At 44.9% G+C, this 22,797-nt stretch overlaps 1 long non-coding RNA gene across 1 annotated transcript in view; it reads right to left on the bottom strand.

Moving 5' to 3' along the window:
• The window catches only part of LOC138581393 (uncharacterized), a 45,464-nt gene extending 26,382 nt beyond the window's left edge, over positions 1–19,082 (bottom strand). Inside the window, exon 1 of the long non-coding RNA XR_011304545.1 lies at positions 18,644–19,082. This is a non-coding gene — a long non-coding RNA (uncharacterized lncRNA). The remainder of the gene's footprint in view (positions 1–18,643) is intronic.
• Between the last annotated feature and the right edge of the window lie 3,715 nt (positions 19,083–22,797).

Genomic DNA, 22,797 nt, shown 5'->3' on the forward strand with positions numbered 1-22,797 from the left:
AGTCCCACATCAAAGGGTCTCCTATGGCAACTATCCCCTTTAAAGTATTCCCTCCCTTTGGTGCTGCACATTCCCCTGAATTGTTTGTTCCATCCCTCCCTTCTGAGGATGCCTGTGTCTCCACCTGGGAGAGGTGTCAGAATTCTTACCAAGAACCCAATAGGTTCCCTGGATGTAACTGTGCCTGTGTGTTGTGGGGGCAGATTCAAAGGCAGAAGCGTGCCCCAGATGTCTTATTAGTATAATAAAGTGGAAAGCCAGGTTGGGGCACAAGGGGATGTCCACAAATTCGGTTTTGGCTGTTTAATTTAATCCCTGCATGAATTACTATATCTAACTTTAAATAAGATATGGGCTCATAAGGAGCTCCCCGGTCTAGAACAAATGGCAGTAAAAATGCTGGTAATTCCGGCACCAGCATTTTTCTCTGGACCAGAGAAACTCAAGTTTACGGTCGGGGCAGTGAATTACCATCAGGGGTGATCGGCTGGGAGTTCATGTCCTTACCAGCAAATAGTTTTTGGAATCACTGCACCATTATTACCGGGATATCGGGTGGTGGAAACGCTATCTCGCTTGTTCACCAGCGGTATACCGGCAAAACTGTAATGAGGGCAATAGTCTTCTTTTTACTTTAGAACTGTCCATGTGTTAAGGGAGACAGCAGTGCTGTCACCATCATGCATGGAGGCAACATTTAATAACTGAATGAAGCCTGTTTGTTTACCATTAAATGGATTGCTGTTTCATTCTAAAAAGGCTAGTGGGCAATGTAGAATAACTTTCATTGTAGACCACTTCCTAATATGGTCAGGAATGTTCCTGTGGCAGAATGCCATTTGATAAGGGCAGGATATGCTGAGCTTTTTAGATGTTTAATGAAATGATGCAGGTAATTCTGTTTCGGAAAGCAAGATCTGCTAATCAGACCCTACTTCATAATGTTCAATGCAAGAAAGCATGTACTCTGCTGTGACCGTCTCCCCGCATCCCCAGCAGATGCCCTGCATTAGCAGGGCAGGTTCAAAGGATTCATGTGCATTTCTGAACAAAGCTGAAAGAACACAATGTTCCAACACAGATATGTGGTGTTTAAAATGTGTGCATCTCTGGTTCAAAATATAATAATTGTGTAAACTAGCAGCCTAGTGGCAGTTTAATATATCTAAAGATAAGCCATGTTTTTTTTAAAGTGGCTATTGAAATAACACAATTATACAGCCACAAGAAATGGATGCCCTCTATTGTCAGCTTGGTGAACAGTGACTCAGTCATGACAGGGTCTGGTGTGCTTTACGCTGTCTAGGCTGGGTGAACCCACAACAACAATGCAAGGTCCAGCCCAGGAGGCCTTTTGCTATAAGCAGACAAAAGAAGGGAGGGGAATCAGAGAACTCCAGAGGAAAGCTTCAATCCACATAGGGGACTCACTAGCTTGGATTTTGCTAAGTTTCATGTCCCCTGCCCCACTTCCTACATATAAGGCACTCTGGGTATGACATAAGCAGGCAATTGTCACTTGTAACAGCAGCCAGGATTGGACTCTGGACGATTGCTACGGAACAATCAACAGTAGCCATCCCGTTAGTTGATTAATCTCTGGAACTCTGTTGAAGGTACGGTCTGCTCCAAAGTCCTATGCCAAAGAGGTGAAGACTGAGAGCTCAAAGGAAGAGGCAAGCGCTTCCCTCTGTCCATCCCAAGGGCATCGCTAGGCTATCCAGCCGACTACTACAACTGGGGCACTGTGCCCAGGACCCTGCTCACCGGAGGGAACACAATCCTGCACGTGCTCTCTATAGCTCTGCCTGGTTGGGAAGCCCACAAGAAAGGGCTTACAGGCTTACCTTGGCCCTGAGACCACACAACGAAGGAGTTGACCCCAGTGACTGTCCCTGAATCTCCGAACCTTCTCGATGACAGTTTGGGCACCTTCACCACTGTCCAGGCTGCTGCAAGGGAACTACCAGAATCCCAACCACCATCACATCAGCAAGTTTTGCTCATTGCCGAAGCACTGCTGTCCCTCCATCTGAGACCAGCTGAGTCTTTCAGTATCCCCAACTCCATAATGCCTGCCTGGTTACCAGCCTTTTTAGAGATCCATGCCGTGCCCGCTGCAGCACCATGATGACGTGTAGAGCCAGTTGAGCCTCCTTAATGCCAAAGGTCAGTCTCTGCTTCTCACGCTCAAGGATGTGGAGTCTTCCAGCACTGCCACCCTGACATTACCTTTGGCTCGAAGGGCGTTGAATATTATTGCAGAAGTTCAAAGACAGTTTGAAGTGGTGCAAAATGATTCAAGCTGCTTCTGGGCTTCCAGGTGCTGTGAGTCCTACTCCAGTGGCTCTACATCATGGTGAGTCCTTCTTGATCTGCACTCACAGTCCATTGGGGTTGGCCAGCACTTACAGGGGCTCCTTCATCTTCAGTGAGGAGCCTGGTCCAGTGCAGCTGGCAGAGTGGCAGGCCATGATCCACAGCAGTTCACCCCCAAAGTGTCCTGGGGATGGTTAGGGAGCAATGCTTTCCGCTGCCCTGGATGCCTAATGTCTTCACCATTATGATAGAAGACTCTGGAATGGACTGCACTCCCAACAGAGGTACAAAGGTGTATTCTTCTTCTTCCTGGTGTCCAAAGATGAATCAAAAGAGTGGGAGACTCCTTCTTTATAAAGGCGAAATGTCACAAAGGATCGGTCCATGGCAAGCCTGCTGTAAGGAGACCAGTTCCTTTTGGTGTAATTAGTGACCCTGGATTTCTGACATCGTACCTAGAATGCATCGCCCTGCAAGAAATGGAGGGGAGAGGAAGGAAGAAAGCCCTGATAGAAAACCAAGATGGTGGGACTCCTTCTCGGGCCAGCCTTCCCTCTCAGGCTACTCTAACTCCACCTCTTTACCTAGCCCGCTGACTTCAAAACACCTTTGTTGTGCAACACTCTAGTGCGAGGCTAGCTATGAAATGTCAGTGCTTCCTTTGAAACACTAAATCCCAGGAGCTCTCCTACTGAGAGGCCCTGGACTTGGATGCAAGGTATTGCCCTTCCTCCCTGGGATTCAACAGAGGCAGCCTTGGATACACACTGCCTTTACATAGATTGGGCCTGGGCTCACAGATTTGACACTTGCATGATATCAAACTGGTGTGGCTTCCATAACTGTGTGCTCTTATCAGTCACCATAGCACAACGGGGCATGGCCTATATTTAGAGAATATCCTGCCACCAGACTGATTAAGGTAGACAATTATTATAATTTAGAGCTGAGGTGCACAAGTTAAAATGCTACCGCTGCCTGCAGTGACTTTGGGTCAATGTAGCTATCAGGGATGCACCTGTGACTCTTGATCCTGCCCTGTACTTCGGCAGAGAAGGTACATGGATGCACTATGCTTTTGACAAGCAGCATTTAGGAAAGGGGGTCTATACAGCAGGGATACCTTTCAGAAATAGAATTACCCACATCATTTTATAATAATAAAAATAAAAAAAGCTAAGACATTCACCCCCATGTCAGATGGCATTCTGTTGGTCAGGTGCTGGCTGTCCTGCTTTTGCAGTCAGACACCTTCCCTGCATTTATTTGTTTACTGTAGTTCCTACCACACACTGCAATCGGCCCTACCACAGTCAAAAAGAGCCGTGTTATACTTGTGGGGGACTGAGGGAACCCTGGGTCAGAGAGAGTGTTTGGACACTGCAGGGGTTCTGCCCCTGGCGAGCGCTGACCCACTTAAATCCTTGGATATATGATGATGTGTTGCGGCTATGTGGTTGCTGTATCAGGGTCTTTTGAACAGTTGCAGAAGGTGGGGATAGAAGAGCTTGCTGGATGTGTCAGGTTTTCCTGTGGCCAAGAAAATGTTTGTGGGGGTATGCAGGATTTTGATCTGGGTGAGGCCTCAGGATCTATGTTGTCTTGGTTGGTTCCTCATATAGTGTTTATGCCACAAAAAGGCAATTTCAAATTGTGCAGAGGGGAACAGAAGAAGGGAAGAACGGACATGATGTGAGAAGCAGAGCCAGAATATATGGTCCAGGGAAGAGGGATGGGAGGGTATACCAGTTAGGGCATGAAAGAGGGAGACTGCGGGTGTGTGTGGTGTTATGTCCTAATACTTATATACCAATTCTGGCTGTTGATCCCGTGACACGGAGATGGTGGGGGTGAGAGAGATGAGGGAACAGGCAAGAGGGATGGAAGGGAGAAGCAAAAGTGAAAGAGGAGAGACCTTAATGTTAGATAATACAGAATTGTAGATGGGTAACTATCAAACAACAGAAATATATTCCACCAAGTGGTTTCGACTGATATCTGATAGACACTGGAACAACGCTCAAGTTGTCACTCAGAACCCTCAGACTGCATGAACCACATTATAATAAAGAGCTCCTCTACAATTCTATGTTGCGCATGTTTCCCTCCCCCAGTGCTGGAAATTGAAAAGATGTACTCTGGGAACCTGTGAAGGGGAAGTGTGCAGGGCTAAGGGGCAGACAGCCCCAACCCAGATTGAGCAGCGCCCAGTCACTTCAAGAAGCCACATTCTGGCACTTTGTATAAAAGTAAAGAGCATTTTGGGAATATAACAATGACCACAGAATGTTATAATTAAATAATGTGTGTGGTAATGTGTCAGCATGAAACCCTTATGTGCAAGTAATGCAAATTAGGCTCTCTGCTCTTTTTGTCAGAATACTCACTGTACCAGAAAAATTTCTGTAAATCACAAGACCTATATACCCATTTACACCGCTTGTCAATCAGGTGTGAGCCTTGGGCTATTAACCTAGCAAGGCTCATGCAATGATCCACAGAGGTTTGGCCCTTTGGCCTCCACAGAACAGTACCTCGGAAAGACAAACTTGTTTTGGTCTGTGCTATCCCCATAGACCAAGCATTACAGGGGGTGAGTATTAAAAGCATATGTGGTACATAACAAAATGAGACAAAAGATGCCTAGAGTCCTCCTGCCCTTCCCTTTGTCATCCTGCATCCCTCTCCAGAAAACCGGATTCCACGTAAAGCACAGAACGTGCTTTATCCCCCTTCTATGAGGTCAAACGGGTAAAATATGACTTCCATATTCCACTGGCATGATGTCATGGTACGAGGATACAGCCTTTATAAACATATGTATGTGATAACGTCTTGTAAGTCTACACAACATGTTGCTGATAGTCACAGATATATGCTACGTTCTCCAGCTTTACCTTCAAAGGCAAACCAGGGAACGGCCTGGGGCACAGTTTGGGATGAGAGGCGCAGCAGGCAGCCTGTTAATCTCCCTTGTGGGAGAGCAGGAAGCCATCACATTTAACTTGGTTGAGCAATACATGGACAGAGGCAGGGAACAAAAGCCTGCCCTGCCCATATCATCTACCTCCTTTGATGCAGACAATGGCATAATACTCTGACTAGAGTTTTTTTAAGACCGCTCCCACCTCCCAAATTAACATCTCTTTGTGAAACGAATCATACCTAAACAGTGTGATAACTTGTGCACCACTAAGCAGGCTTGAAAGGAGCGTTGGGGTGTTTATGGTGGACTGAAAGGGCTATTTTGTGTTGATGCTGGCTTAATTAGGCAGTTGTGAGGGCAGGAGTGGGGGAATAAAGCAAATGGCGAAGGGAAGGAAGGGAGGAATGGGCATTCATTTTTGGTCTTCTAGCAGGTGACTACTCTCACTTTCTTGTTTAAGGGGTGTTTTAGGGCAATCAAATGAGTGACTCCTGTGGGGTTTAATGTCATCCTCAGCACACAAAGGCCAGGTTAGGCCTCTAATTTCGTATACATTGTTTTTGTGGCAAGGCACACTGGTGAATAAAATGCCTGCCTTAAAACATCAACACTGCTAAATGTGCCTAGAAAATCCAAATACGGGTATTTCTGCAGTTGTCACAAGGAATATGTAAAGATGGAAAAGGCACATTGTTGGTTGAGAGAAATAAAAAGTGGCATTTGTCATTGAAACTGCCACACATGAAAATGCTGTGCATCCTGAAAATTAAGAAAACAGAAACTGGTGTTATGTTGAATGGGAAGGTGTGTGCATTTCGCAACTGAAGTCACAAATACATGGAGTAAAAAATATTGCTGAGGATGAAAATGCACATGGTAAATGGCAAAATGGGATTTAATCTTCTCTTGCCCCATTATTAAACCAATGCTGTGCAAAGCAAGAAGAAAATACACTGATTCAAAGGTGTAATGAACAATAACAGAAATATGCATGGTCTCAAAATAAGTAAAATGCTCCACTGGGAAAATGAATGCAATAATTGAAAAGTCTATTTTGTTTTCAGATGCTACATGTAAATCTCTTATGAGGCCAAGAAAGACAGAGCCATGTGTGTTTCTGGGCAGATCTCCCAAGAACCTTTGCCCCTTTGCAGGTCTGTTTGGATCCTTATCTGGAAGGGAGATCCCTTTGAGGCAATAGCAGAGGAAGTTTATGGTGAGGTTGCTAGGCAGCCAGATCAACACAGAGCCAGCCTCGGTGGGTGAAATGCTTAAAAATATACACTATTAGATCAGAATTGTTACAAGGACAAAATGGCAAATGCCAGCAAAGCCTCATGATCTCAGAGACCATCTGGTGACAGAGATACAATCTCTGCAGTGTCCAGTAGATCAGCTTTGGGCTCCTGAAGAGTGATTGATCAGTTTATTGCAGGCTAGATCAACATTGAGCCCAGAAACTTGGACACAGATGCTCTGGACCAGGTGGTTGCAAGAAAATGGAGGAAATGAAACTTCATATTGTATTTGGTAATTAAGTGGTCATTGACTTACATTACAAATGGCATTTTATTCTAGAACATTTATACCGTGATATTTACAGGATTGTGACAGATCTCATTTTAAATCTGCTGTCAATGCAATTGTGCTAATGTCATTTGTATCTGAATTTGATTTGTATCACCCTGTGGCAACCTCAAAGGTGTTTCTAGCTGCCCCTAAAATGTTATAAATCTGAAAGTTGGGGAGCTAATGGCTTATTAAATTAGATATCTGATAAGGAAATTTCACATTCCCAGCTATGTTAATTTTGCATAAAAGGGTGAGAAATCATAACTTGCACGTGCAATAACATGCAGAAACGAAAGTAAGCTCCACCTATCCATCATGGTTAGGGGAACATTAATATCTAAATATTATGGCATTTATTTGTAAATTACAACATTTTGCCATGTATGGACTTTTTCAGTAAAAAAGCTGTCATGTAAAGAAATTGTTAATGACAGGTCCTTTTCGCTTCACTTCACTCATAGAACTCCAAGGCCTCCGCCCTCTTCACTAGCGGAAAGTAAGTTATTGTCATTAAAGGAATTGGGTGCATTTTCTTTTCTGTCAACCCCAGACTTCTTTAATGAGCGGGAGCGTATTTGTCCTAAAGTGAAATTCCCAAATGTTACCACTCCCTATACCTTTCTTTTAAACAAACTGTGTTTTAGTCCCAAAACGAAATTCCCAAGTGTTGGCAATCCTTAAACTTTGTCTTTAATCAAAGGGGTGCCTTTGGCGCAAAATCAAATTCCTGAACTGTCCCCACTCCCTAGACCTGGCCTTTAAACAGAGTCTTGCTGCATATAACTGACAGCTGGTGTTTTGGTGTTTGGGGAGATAAGTGCTTTGAAAAAAGTGAAACCAAGTGTGTTTTCAAAACAAAATTGCTAGCATTTTCAAGTGTGCAGGGAAACGCCACGTATCTGTGGGGTGTAATCAAAGGCCCCAAACAGACGGAACTGAAGGGCCCACTGAAAATAAATGACCTGCCAGCATTTGTAACAAAACCTTTGCACAGGAAACAAGCCTATTAAGGCTGACTGTAGGGTTTCTGCAACTAACACAAGGAAATGCCATTTAAAAAAGGCTTACCTGTCATTACAAAAGGAAAAACAGCATTTTAATTCACAAAGGGAGAAGAAATTCAAAGATCCCTTTCACATCACAAACAGGACTTTTAAACACTGACACCAGAATGACGCTGCATGTGTGTTTGCAGTTTAAAGCAAGACATGAGAAAAATGTATCCCTGCTAGCATAAAAAGATCAGGGAAAACACATGGGGCCTCAATCTAACTTTGTGGTATCCTGGCGGTAGAGCCATTTCTGGCACTCGGTACGGCGGCATTGCCGCTTGATTCCGAGTGCCAGAGTGAGGGTGTAAATCTCCATTCATGGAATCCCATAGGACTCCTTGAGGGGATTTGCAGTCATTACTGGCACCAGCAATGCCTGTGCTGGTAATGATGGGGTTTTTCTTACTGGTATAGTGCCTGGCTACCCCCAGCTCTTTGCTGGAGGTAACCCAGGTCCACCACCGGGAAACCTGTGGTCGGCCGGTCCGATAAAGTGCGGGTATCCATGAATATCGGCACATTTTTACCAGACCAGCCGACCTAGAATGAGGCCCATGGTGTGGACAAAAAGTAATGTATATTATGTTTCATATGCAAAATACTGGCAACCATTTGAAAAGAAAAGCCCACTTTATTGCCATGAAAGTTTCCTGTAGGCCCAAGGCAAACTATGCGGGCGCTTGTCTGCTGTGGAAATCCAGAGAAAGCTAAAACAAAAATGTAATCCAAGTGCAGATTGGAAGAGCACATCACATTGCAGACTGAGAAATAAATGCAGCCTCTTCACTGAAACTGCCACCCATCAAAAGGTGGTGCACTGTGATGATTCAGACCCACTTTTCAGCAGAAAAACAAACAGCAGATAATTAAAAGAGTATTTTATCAAGGAATGGAAGAAACAGCCAGTACTTTCCGTGCAAAAGCAAAGTGAATCCTAATAAGTAAAACACACTGTATGCCAAAGAATCAAGGCTGATGTTAGAAAATACAATATGTGACTTCCTTTCAGCCAAGGACAAACGGTGGGTCTCTGGGCGAAATTAACAAAGGACTTCCCCAGTGAAAGCCTGGCTTGCATCCCAACTTTTTACAACTGCAATAAAATGTGTCCCGAAGGGTATCGAAAACCAAGTATCCCTAGACGTGCTGTCTCTGAAAGCAGTTCCGAGCAGGCCAGTGAATGGCAAGAATGTGGGGAGGGGATCTCTGTGTTGCCAAAGTTCCGGGTTTTACGACCGGCAGCTACCAACTTCAAACAACAAAGAGGATAATAAAACATTTTTTAAAACCTGGTCACAGGCTGGCCAAGGATGGCAAATGGCACGGAGGAAGGGAAGCTCATACTTGCACATGTGAAGATTCCCCTTAATTTAAATGGATTGTCACAATTGTTGCTTTTTCTCAGAAACTACAAATCACACTGCATACATGTATGTTTTATTTTTAGATAATTTTGGTGATATAAAATTCCTCCACCTGCGACTTAGGGAATTGTAGTGACCAGCGAAAACGTGTTCCTGGCTGCTCTGAACATGTTCCGAATTTGAGATTTGGCGGATGCGTGGAGAGTAGAATTGGGAATGTGGATAATAAATGACATATTCCTAACTATTATGCTTTTTGTAAAAACAGCAGGAAATTGCCAAACAGCCGTACAACATGGTGTGGACCTGACTGTTGTTTTTTTAAATTCCCCATGAATAGCTGAATCCTAAAATAAATATATTATGGCAGTTACTAGTAAATTCTGAAGTTTTGCCACATAACTCATTTTTGTCAAAGAGTTGACTTGGGAACAAAGAGGGGAAGCAAGACAACACGGCGCAACAAGTTTTAATCCCGATCCCGCACTTAGAAACCAATCTCTGGTATTAAGCGCATTATAAAAGATCAATTATAATAATAATATAATAATTATTATAATAATATAAAAGGGGATTTCAAATGCAAGTTGCCATATGTCTGCTCCAGACTCCTAAACCAATCCTTAGAGAAAGGCTGGGTTTAGGGCGAGAGAGAAGGGTAACTATCCAATCCTGGTTGCGAGAACTCTTGCAGGGCAGTGTAAAATTTAAATCTTGATGGTATAATCACTGGTACATAAAGTGGACACACTATGGGAGAAGGTAGAAGGCTGCTGAAATTTGCCATCTGACAGCCACAAGGAAACACCAATAGAAGATCTTTGGTGAGAGTGCATCTGGGCGGAGCTGTTCATTGCTGGGAGGGTCTAAAAGCTGACTGGGTCATGTGGTAGAGAGCCGGGGGCCATCCTTGAGAGTGGAGCAACCAGATCCCTGCCCTGTCCTTCCAGAGGGTCCTGAAATGCAGCTGGCTTTCTTGCACTTTAAACAGAGGTTTTCAATGTAAGTAGACGTGAACCCCTTTGCAACCCAAAGGTGGAGGAATCTGCTGGCCTTAAATTCTCTCCCTTTATAGTGGGTGGGGCACAAAACGGTGTAGATCCTTAGCCTATTTAACTAAAAATATGAATTTAATTAATTGGCCTTGGAGGAACACCACAGGGTGATTTTGTTGAAATTCGAAATTATCAAAGCTCATTTGCAGTGTCCACGGAAAACTATAGACTGTAACGTAATTGGGTAATCCTATTTTGCTTGTTAACCCCGAATTCTTTTAGGAAGAGGGGTGTCTTTGTCCCTAAACTAAAAAATCCCTTAACTGCCAGCTTCCCCAACACAGGCCTTTAAGTGTGGATGGGGGGTCTGAAATCCAAAATTCTAAAACCATCCCAATTTTTACCATCCAACTTCCCCAACACAGTCCTTTAAGTGGAGTGGGGCCTGAAATTCCAAATTCTTAAATCATCCCAATCTTTCTGTCCAACTTCCCCAACGCAAACCAAAGTAGAGTGGGGGGGGGTGGGTCTGAAAAATCCACTACTAAATCACTACGTGTTTATTTACAGCTAGCCTTTTATGCATGCTGGAAAACTGAAATAGTACAGCAGAGCAAATGTAAAGTGATGTTATTCAGGGACCAGTGTTGATGATCATTTATTTTGAAATGTGTACAAAGTAAAATATTGTGATTTAAGTTTTCCCAACCAAATTGAGTTATTTATGTTGAGAGAAGTTTATTGTGTTGTGACACGGATAAAGTGGTGTGAGACATTTTAGTGCGATATTCTATTACCTATCATCCAAATAAATACAAATATATTTCCTGTACACCGGCCTGGTTCTTGATTCATTGGTAGCTCAGAGGGAGGGATCCAATGGGTATGATATGCATCAGAAATAGGGCTGAATAAAGAAATGACATGAAACCGTTTATTGGGAAGGAACTCCCTGTGTTGAGGGTGGCCTCTCAATAAACCGTTACATATCAAGCAATACATGTGTAATTTTTATTTTTGTTGAAAACACAACTTTGCTATGTTTTCAATCAAAATGTTATCAAGTAATAATGACCTATTCAGTACAAAAAGGAAGAACTGATTTTGTGTTGACGCTTTATTTTGTGCCAGAAAGAAAGTGGCGTGTGTAACCATTAAAGGAAATTAATTGAACATATACTTTAAATAAATATATATTCTCTCTATACCACGCACTGGTTCTTGGCTCATTGTTGGCACAGGGGAGGGATCTATGTGGCTATAGATGAGTCATAGATAGGGCTTGCTGAACCCAACATAAATTATATATTGTGGGCCATATTAATTGGGGGGAAGGGACTCCCTATGTTGAGCATGGTCTCCCCAATATATATAAATACAATCCATTGTATTTTATTCATTGCATTTAATTTTACGCCCAAATCCTGGGGTATCGCGGCGTAGGTTACAGGCATATTTGACATCTTAGTAGTTACATACAGTAGTTGCACTTAGTGGTTGCACACAGGAAGAACAAAAACGTTTAAGATAATTTGTTACATGATGGGGCTTAGGGATAGTTACAAAACGTTATTGACAATTCCAGGTAAGGTAGGTGGGCTGGTTGCAGTGTCTAAGGTGGTGGTAGTATTTGTCAAAGAGCCAAGTTTTTAATAGTTTCTTGAATTTTGGGTAAATTGCCTCGTTACATATGTTAGTTGGTAGTGAATTCCAGATTCTGGGGGCTGCTATAGGGAAGCTAGAGCTGCCTGTTATAGCATTCGTGAAGCGGGGGATGGTAAGGTGTGTGTTGACGCTGAGAGTTCTGGCTGTAGTTTTGCATGAGAGGCTTTGGTTAAGATAGATAGGGGCATTGTCAGTGATGTATTTGTGTGTGATGGTGAGTGTTTTATGAAGTATTCTTACTTGTATGCGTAGCCAGTGTGCCTCTATCCTGTGTTGTGATATGTGTTCCCTCCTATTTATGCCCAGTGCTGCTCTAAGGGCTTTATTCTGTAGTCATTGCATTTTGTTTATGTTTTTCTTCGAGGAGCCTAGTAGGAGAATGTTGCAGTAGTCAATCTTAGTCAAGATGAGGGCTCTAGCAAGAGTGATGCAGTTTTCGGAAGTGAGTAGGGGTCTGCTCAATGCAATCAGTTTAGCTGTGTATGCCGTGGAGGAGGCGAGTGAACTGATGTGTTTACACATGGTGAGGCTGGAATCAAAATATACCACTAGGGTTTTGACTTGGTGTGATATGGTATTGGGATACCATCTATGACTATAGATGTGTATTCTGGGTGGAGTTTGCTTAGGCGGGCGGTGGCACCTACTATGAGGATCTCTGTTTTTTCACCATTGAGGCAGAGGCTGTTCATCGCCATCCAGTTCTGAACGAGTGAATAGATTTTTTAACACATATGGTATCCTGTTCGAGATTGCCTGTGATTGGAATGAGGATTTGTGTGTCGTCCGTGAAATTGGTTTATATTACTCCCATTGCACCAAGAGCCGCAAAAAGGAGTTTGGTGTACGCGTTATAGAGTGTGAAGGAGAGGCAGGATCCTTGGGGGACACCCAAAGGGACTGATATGGGGTCTGCTGCTTCATCGCCTATGGCTACTCTCAAGGTGTGGTCTGAGAGGAACGACTTGATCCCAGTGGTAGCTTCCTTTGAGAAATGCAAGTTGTTTGCTAGTGTTAGGCATAGTTTGTTATGGTCCACTAAGTCGAAGTCTGCTGACAAGTCGAGTAGTAGTAAGATACAAAGTTTCCCTGAGTTCCTAATGGCATCCATCTGTTTTTTTAATCCAGAAGGGCTGTCTCAGTGCTGTGTCTGGGACGGAAGCCTGATTGTCTGTCCCCTAGTAGATGGTTTTTCTCAAGGTGGGTTTGAACTTGGGTATTAGCAATTTTGTCTATGATTTTAAGGAGGAGAGGGACTGTCATGATCGGTCTGTAATTTGTGGGGGTGGTAGGGTCTAGGGTGGTTTTTTTAGTAGGGTTGTGACCCATGTTTCTTTTATGGTAGCTGGGATTTCATTGGTGCTAAAAGAGGCATTCACAAAATGAGTGATAGGAGATAGGGTGGGGGCACAGTCCTTAACTAGTTTGGCGGGAAAACTATCTCCTTTACAATTGGAGGGTTTAAGCGAGGCTATCGTTTTGAGGACCTGGTCATTGGTCACTAACATAAAATGGAATTCAGGAATGTTTGCTATGGTGTCTGTCACTAGCGGGGGGTAAGCTCTGTGGGGTGTGCTAGGAGCTTTCTTTGCAAAGAGATTTTGTTTTGAAGAAAATTAACTTTAGAGGTCAATGCATTGTGAATGGTAGTGCACGATGCTTTGCTTGCAGTGACTATGCTGGGTGGTGGGATGGAGTTTCAAGTTCTCTGATGATAGAGAATAACTCTGGTGCTTGAGGCAGCATTGGTGATGTGTAGATTTAGGGAATTAGCTATGTGGGTAATTACTTTAAGTTTATAGGTTTTGGAGATTATCTGGAGTTCTTTTTTGGATTCACTAGTGGGTTTTTTCTAGATAGACGTTCTAGAGCTCTTTTTTTCGCTCTAAGTTCAATTAGTTCATTATTGAACCAAGGGGTGCTGCTTTTGGGCTTAGGAAGCTTAAATTTGATTCGGATTTATAGCTGTTTTCAGGCAGTGGTGGTAGTGCAAAGAAATGCTGTCAGGGTTGGCGTTGGCTGGGGGTTTAGTATTGAGTAATTTATTGAGAATGGGGGTCAGGTTGTCAGGAGTGTGTTTCTGTGTATTTCTCACCAGAATTGGTGGCAAGAGTATTCCAAACAGCGCAAGAAAGCTAGTTACTATTGGGGCAGGAATGGCTCTCTCTGGTACAAAGGATGGACAGGCTCAAATTGAGGATCCAAATAAGGTACCTATGGTTAGAATAGAGTGACCTATCTATCCCCCAGGGGCATTAACATCGCGCCACCAGATCCTGAGAATTACACAAAGTGCTGGGTAGATTTAGCAGGCGATGGGGATTGTATATACCTTACGTGTACTCCAGAGAAAAATGCACGGCATGAAGGTAGTTTGTACCACATGTGTAGGGCACGGGTGCCTAAGGATGACGCACATAGAGAGAGAGAAAGGGAAAAGATAGTTAATTAGGTAATGAGGAATTAACTAAAGGGGGTAATGTTGGAATGCATGTGCTGTTTGTCGCTCCTCCCAGACGATTTAGACTGCGAAAACTATATTCAAGCATGAAGAATAGATGCGGGATGGTGTAGGGGCGCATCATGGGTGCGACTAACTGGCGGGAGCGGGGAATCACATAGGGGGAACAACCAGTAGTTTTTACTACAAAACGTACATATAAACATGGTAATCACAACATAAAGTAGTGTTGCATTTAGGATTAGGCCTGGCTCCTCGCAGGCCATGTTGAAAACACAGAACAAGGACTCATTCTTTGTCTGACCATTCCATTTTGATTCCCAGGCATGGCGATAAACGCACACGTACACCCCAGCAGTTAGGCCTTATAACAATTGAGCGAGAATGTGTGTAGCTGATCAGGCAAGGGGATGCGGGCTAGAACAAAGGTCATATTCTTGGGAAGCGAGGCAAAGGACCTCGAGTGCGAAAACATTAACCAAGATTTAAGAAACTAGCGCACCCCAGATTGATGGTCATTCTATTTGAACTACCAGCTGTGAAGGGAAATTGGTCTTAAATCTTTTGTGAATTGAATTGATTAGTGGGATACTAGGTTTTCTCTTGAGGAGTAGAACCGATAAAGGGGAAAGCAGAGAACAACATGATCTATGCTTCATGCCAGGGAGAGCCAAGAATGATGCCCATACAATGGCGAGGACACAATTGGGGCACCAACATGCCTGGGATGAGAAAAGGGCTGCTTTGTTTGCTGGGACCAGACTGACCTCGAAGTTGACTGTTGAAATCATGTTGATAACCAGGTGTATATCACGTGATGAGGATTAAATGAAGGGTGGTGCCAGCTGAAAGTAACCAATTGCCTTGCAGTGTCTCAAGATGGAAAAGGACGCTACCCACGTGTGGTGAAGATGGGCAAGAAGACAGCGGAACCAATTGGAAATGGGCTATATGTAATTATTAGCATGAATATAGATGGTAGCCAATGCGGGTGGGGGATTAACACTTTATATCAAGTGCGTCATATGTGACGATTTTTGTGTTTATAATCCGAGTCTTGTACGGAGGCCGAGAGAGCTCTGTGGTGGTGGACCTATAATACCAATTGTCGCCATTTGTCTTTTGTATACAAAATAAAACTCTTCTCCTTCTCGTAAAAGGATGCACCTTGATAATTAGAATGTGTTCTTTGTAAAGCTTCACACAGATAGAGCACTGATTTGCCCTGTATTATAAATATGCGTCTTTACCCACCGATGGTACTCAATTCATCACTCCAAGAATGAAGAAGTGCCTGGGCTATGCCACCAGGCTTTTAAACTTGTTTGATGGCATTGTCCCATTGCAGAAACCCGCATGCTGTACATGAGCTATCCAGCAGGTATGCGACTATCTGCCAGAAGTTAACATCATATATTCAGGAACGATATTAGGCAGCAGAATCCATCAAAGGCCTAATAATTCATGCCATGTTCTAGATATTGTAATCCTACACTCAGGTACTCACACCATATACCAGGTGTTCCCATTAGATGTTCATGCACTCACGCCATTTGGCAAGTATTGTTATACTGTGTCTAGGTACTCAGAGCGTATGGCAACATGACAGCTTCACCTCAGAGCCTACCTACCTCTGTGATTTTGCCCTATAGCGCTTTGAAGTAGCTTCAGGCAACTCCTTGTAACCTGACCCTACTTAATATAGCTGGGAACAGCCTTCTCTTTCACGAGTGTAACTCTTTCCATATATTTCCCATCCCTCTTCCAGTCTTCCGCCGCAGCGTTTGCAAGGGCCTCTGGGCGCTGTGTTCCCCAGCTGAAGAGAGCTATTGGTCTTGCCACGCATTTTATTCAGAGCAGACTTGTTGGAAAAATAGATCACCCTGAGCTTTGGGCGCTTTTGCGGCAGCAACATCCAGGGGAGTGTGGTTCATTTATGAGGTCGAAAATGAGTTCCTGTTTAAAATATTGTTGTATACGTTATCTACTTATTCATTTAAGTACAAGTTAATAAAACTGCAATGATTTCGGAAATCGTGTGCAGTGCGGGGTAGCAGTAGAGGGGCAGCGTGGGGAGTGAGGGGCGCGCATTCCTGTGTATCGCCCTGGTTGCAATATGGTCCAGAGACTGCCCTGCAAACATGCATGGTACATAGCAGCAAATAAAGACCATCAAGCCTTTTCCATACACGTCCCTGCCTGCCCCTTCCTAAAAGACCACCTTACACAGTCTCCGTCTTTACCCTCGGCATTCACAGCTGCATAATAGTTGGCAGGAAACGCAGACCACCGAGAGCTCAAAATCATGAGTTCCCTGCCCCTTCCTGGCGGGCATTATTGCAGAGTTGGCTTATGCACCGTCGCTTCCTCTGCACTTTCCTTCCTGGGTGATGTTTGCTCCGCGCTCTTTTTAAAGTCATTAGTAGGTGACTTGAGGTCTCCGGTTGGAGGCTTTTCTCGGCGCGGCGTATTTAAAAAGGTCTCTAACGTTTAGAGTGACTCACAGAGACCCAGGTGAATCGACATATACTCGTACTTAGTAACGGTGGATGAGAATTAGATTAATATTGGTAATAGCATTCCAATGCCAGGGACTTACCGAATCGATATTCAGAACCATGAAACACTGCAACACTGGAAAAGTTCCGCCGCCTTCCCCTCTTCGGGCCTCTGACGGGCTCGGGTATCACTCACTCACTCGCCCCCTCCACATAATCTTTAGCAGATGGCGAACGGAAAAGGAGGGGAGCTACTACAAGCCAGGCGTGGTGGGCTCGATTGCTCCCCCCTTCTCTGCATTTTGGAGCCGCTTTCGCAGTTGTGCTGCAGAAATCCCTGTAGCTTTAAACGCCTGCTCCGTCCAGGATTCGAAGAGCGGTCCTCTATTGGGAGGCAGTGGGACGGGCCCTAACTCTGGGATACCAACCCGAGACCTGCGTGTTACACGGGGATCCTGGCAGCAGGCACATTCTACTGCCATTCAAATTTGTGACCGCAAGGTGACACGCGATCACTCCAGCATCAGGCCCAGGTGAAGATGTGTGGGATCCACTTCAACATGATGGTTGGGGTCCCCTTTGCTTAGAGCAGAAAACAGTCTGAGGCACCCATGGGGTACCGTGCATATATTATAATGGAGGCAAAGGCATACACCTCGGGTTAATAGCCGAGCTGAACCACAAAACGGCCATTGAAAAGCTATAAATCCTTCTTTGACAGCAAGTGGATCGGGTGGTGCGGAGGAACCAATGTTAAAAGGCAATAGTAACGCTTCTGTATACCCCGAGAGAAATGACACCTGGAAGGGCGCCGGCAAACGCAACTCTGCAAAGCGCAAATCAAAAGCCCCAGAACGAAAGTAATGTATTGCTGTTGTAGGACTGCTGACTGGAAACATGGGGCGGGGGCAGTTGATTGATGGGGGCCCCCATGAGTCTCAGGGCCCCTCTCAACTGAAAAAGTTGAAATGCCCCAACGCTGTCGCTGGTTCCTCTGGGATACAAAGCTGTGGCCCGCAGGTCACACAGTAGACGCAGGGCTCTATAGCAAAGTTGCCTGATCCACTGTGATACCTTACAGGCTTTTTTGTGACGGTTGCAAGGTTCACAGCACTGACATTCCGGCACACTCCCAATAAAGAAAATAACTCAATGTAAACCCCTCTTACATGGTCCATAAGTTCCTCACAAGCCCGGCTGGAGATGTGTTAGGGCTCGTTGAAGCCCATTTCAACATGAGGGTTGCCCCCCCCCCCCTTGAGTAGAGTGTGAGGCATCTGTGGAGTGCATACATTATAATTGAGACAAATAAATACAGCCGGAGTTTAATAGCGTCAATTATCACGAGATGGCCGGCTAGGAGGTAGCTGAAACGCTACATGCCCGCCGAAAAGCTATGAATCCTTCTTTGTCAGCAAGGGCGTGCTGTGGAGAAACCTATGTCAAAAGGCAACGAGGTGGTAAGAACACTTCTGCATATCCCGAGGGTCGGAAGTGACGCACTGTAGACATCTCAGTACTATAAAGTGTTGAGCGACACGTAGGTGGCACCTGAACTTGCCGGAAATGTTTGCGCAGCACGTGGTAAGGGTTGTGGTGGTAAGTGCTCAGGAGGGAAGCGAGAGCTAAGCAGTGTGCGTGGGCTGTTGGGATGCACTTGCTTAGAGAGGAGCAACCACGGCCTTACTTTGGATGTGCCCTAGCCCGAAGCTGTATCTAATTTAACGCCACGGGCAATGCATTCAGAGGAGATAGGCCCATATACAATATAGGAAATCCAGGCAACATTACCAAGCATTCACATCACAGTGTCGATCTGGTCAGCCGCCTTCTAGCGCATTCGAAGCACTCGGACCACGCAGTCCAGTTTTAGGGCTATAGACATTGACGTAAAATATCATATCTGTTCCGTATCTGCCAAGCAGGGGGTCTCTAGGATGCCATAGTCAGGTTACCCCGCACATTCGGCACCCCTCGTTCCAGGGACGCCCCTTCGAAGTTCGTAGATTCGGTGGCTCTAGTTCGGCGTGTCCTCTGGCGGCGCGGGGTCTGCTCGAGTTTCGTGGATTATGTTGGTCCTGCTCAGGGGACGCCCACTAATGCCGGGCGCCTCCCCTTCCCTTCCACCCCCTCCTCGCCGGCCGCCAGGGAGCCTTCCAAGAAGACTTCAGGCCCTGGCATCAGGGCTTCCTCTGGTCTTGCGAAAACAAATAATCTGCTAGGCCCGAGCGGCCTCGGGTTTTTGAACACAGTAAGTAACCCTTGAGCGGCCGGGACCGGAAGAACCTCCCGCGGGCTTCAGCCGCGTAGCACGCGATCTGAAGGGTCCTCCGGTACTCTGCGACCGAGATTTCTGCTCACCGGAAAGCCCTTCATAAACACGCAGCAAATAAAAAATATAGCCTGACACTTGGCCTTCTGCACTGCAGTCCGGGTGTCCTTCCGCTCTAAAACGAAGCGTTCATAGTGTTCATATTCTCCCGAGACTCGTATGTTTAGCTTTGTTATACTTGCAATGCGGCAATAGGCCTGTGGCCTCGCCATAGGCATAGCACTCATCCCGAAAGACCACGTACACTGATCTCCTCATGATAGAATAAGGACACCAATTTCTGGCACATCCCAGAGCTGTCCAGTCATTTCAGCAGCGGGCTGCTCGTGTGGTGGTGGTATATGCACTGATTAGCCCACGAGCCTCGGTAGCGTCGTCCCCAGTCCCACCCTCATGTAGAAGCATTACTCGCCTGTAGCAGTAACGCAAACAGTAGCATCTACCCCAGAATTGCACGGAGAAACTAAAAGTTTTAAGAATAGTTTCCCAGCATGCACGCCCTCCATATTTATATAAAAAGACATTTACCTAGAACACTGCTTCCCCAAAGTGTGGATACACTGTGTCACGAGAAGCTACTTATCTCACACAATAGTACAGTTGTCTGTCCGTCCCTACGCCTTCAAAAAAGTGCCTCAATAAATGTGGGAAAAAGAGGAAATAGAAATATCAAATTTTCCACAAAGAAAAATGTTTCCAACACGTTTACACAGACGCTTGTTGAACTTTTTTTTTAACAATTTGGCAACGGATGACTGCTGCTGACGAGAAGTTTCCACATTTACTTGGAGTTCTCGAGCGTGTTAAATAGTCCTCCACAGTTCTCGCAAGTCCAGCCTCGCGCCTGGCTGCTCCTGGAGCTTAATTCATGGCTGGGGCAGCAGAGTGGATATGATATGGCATTTATAACGTGCCTGTACACAAGTGTTTCAAGGCGCAACAGATGGTGTTCGGGTATCTGAAAATGAGGTCTGCTGATTAGACCCACCCGATTTCATAACACTCTTTTTAGAAAAGCATAGTGCAAGCATGTGACTATGCAGAGTTTGTCTACAGACATTTCTCAGCAGCTACCTTGTGGTTTGGCAACATCGAAGTCAGACAGTGACATGTTCATTACTCAAAGCAAGTATAGGAGCCTAAAGTCCAGCTTGTTGGGATCAGTCTATAACTGCTCATTTCTGAGCCTAATCCTGTGCCCATTATCTAGGCAATAGGCTCATCCACCCCTTCTGATGTCAGCTGCAATAAAAGAGCTCCAATTCCAGATTCACAGGAGTCTGTCTGAAGTATGAGTTCCTGTCCATAGTCTGGCATGTTAAGAACTGGGGTCCAGCACAAACCATCTTTCAGGTACTGAAAAAGTGCTTCAATCTAAGGAAGTCTCTAGACTGGGAGGCTTGTGAAAAACAGCCATCTCACAACAAGGAAAGAACAAAGATCAAAGCAGTCTTTATATGCAGTTCACATGTAAATATACAAAAAAGGTAGCAGGCACCTCTCTCTAGAAAGAACATAGCAGGATAACCTGTACTGTGTTTTTTTTCCACTTTGAGAGTCCGCAACCATCGCTTTTTCCTCACTGTACTTTTCACAAAGGAGGAATATTCATTTGTCTTTGCCCTGCCACAAGGGCAGTCCAGCAATGAAATGCCAGGCAAACCCCCTGAACAAGAGTACCAACAGCAACCCCAGACACGTGTTTCAGCCCTGTGAGGCCTTATCAGTGAGGTGAAGCTGTGGCTTTCTGAACACAGTGAGCAAGGAGTCCACGTCTGGGTTTCCCCAGGTAACTTAGGGTGACCAACCCCAAGTTCCTTGCAAAAATACAAAAAAGGTAGCAGGCGCCCCTCTCTAGAAAGAACATGGCCTGATAACCTGTTCTGTGGTTTTTGTGATTTGGGGTTGTTTGACCGAGGTGGAAATGTTCGAAGGAGAAATGACCGAAGATTATTTGTTTGAAATAATCTTCGGTCTTTTCTCCCCTGGACATTCCCGATGTGGCCAAACCCCTACCCACACCCCAATCCTAGCCACCACCACCCCCAACCCTCCTACTTACCTTCAATTCCGTCTAACTGGTCCCTGCAACGCCAGTTCCCTTTCACTTCTGTGATCGGGAACCAGCGCCGCAGGGTCCTTTTCTTTTTTCCCCCTTTTTTTCTTTCTTTGGGTCATCTGCAGGGGCATTTAGTATAGTAAGCAGGATGTTGCGGGACGCCCCTGCAGCCTTTTTTTTTCATCAGGTCAACTGTGGGGGTGTCCCCCGCAACACCCCGCTCACTAAACTATATTTTTTTGGACTGCAGGACAGCTGCAGGGGACACCCCCGCAATCCTCACTCACAGTATAGTAAGCAGGGGTTGGGGGACACCCCCGCAGCCCTAAACCGAATCCAAATTACTTACCCAACCAAAAGTCCGACAGAAGGTCGAACATTTGGTGGTACCTTCTTTCAGACTTTTGGTTGGTTAGGTCATTTAGATTCGGTCATTTTGACCGAAACCGTTTTTGTGTGGTGTTGGTTTTGTTAATACTGCAGAATATTTACTTTGTGTTTGACTTAAAAGGCCTTTAATAAATGTATATGTATTTTCAATATATACACCTGACAGAGAGTAATTTGTGGTGTTGCTTACTGTGTGTGCTCATTGTGGGCTTTCGATCACCCTCACCCCTCCTGAAACCTAGTCTTGAATGCCACCAATGCTGCTTGATTGGTCTGGCTTGTGCAGAAGGTTACCCTGTTCCAATAAACTAGGCTGGCCTTCTGAACCTCTGCCCACCAGGTCAGACTTCAGAAATCCATCTTAACAAATACCCATACAGGGGCGTGGCTAAGCGGCGTTCGGGTTGGGTGCCTAGCGCGCACGTTCTCGCTCCTAAACTTCTTTTCTTTCATTCTTTCTACAATGGCATGTTAAATACTTTCTTAAATCACACATGCTTACTTTTGTTCGCACATCCCTGGTGGTCCGTGGGACACTCTTTATCCTGTATCAAGCTGTGACGAAGTGAGCGGTGTGTGAGGCAGAGCCAGGCCTGCTGAGCTGGGAAGTCCTGAGACGCGTTCACCGAATTTCCAGTCAGCTGGCTGGGAAGGCGGACGCTAGAGGACTCACTTATATAGCAGGTAGTATTTTTACTGCATAACACGTGCCCAGCACCGTTAACTTGCCTCACAAAGACTGTTTCCTCATAATTTTAAAGGTACAGATTATTTTTTAAATCAATTTCCTGGAAAATTAGGAATACTTTTTTCAGTATTATTATTGACTGTTTCCTCATGAAATTTCAAGGCACAGATAATATTTCAAGTCAAATGCTTGAAAATCACAATGTTTTCTTCTCATTTCACCTCATAATTATATTTATTAAGGACTGCCTCCTCATGTGAAAGCATAATAACATTATAATTGCTATAATAAGACTAAGCTGCAGCCTGCTCTTAAGGCTCTACAGTCAAGTACCAGGTCATCTGCGGGCTCTTTTGAATATTTGAAGCTTTTGATCCTTCTCTCAACCTCATGTGCCGTCACACACCTCAGTCATTGGGTCAACTTTAATAACTATCTTTACCCTTAACATTCTGCGTGTGACTATAAAATGGTTG

The sequence above is a fragment of the Ambystoma mexicanum genome, chromosome 3p (assembly GCF_040938575.1).
Source record: "Ambystoma mexicanum isolate Mex_15411 chromosome 3p, UKY_AmexF1_1, whole genome shotgun sequence".
Classification (NCBI taxonomy): Eukaryota; Metazoa; Chordata; class Amphibia; order Caudata; family Ambystomatidae; genus Ambystoma; species Ambystoma mexicanum.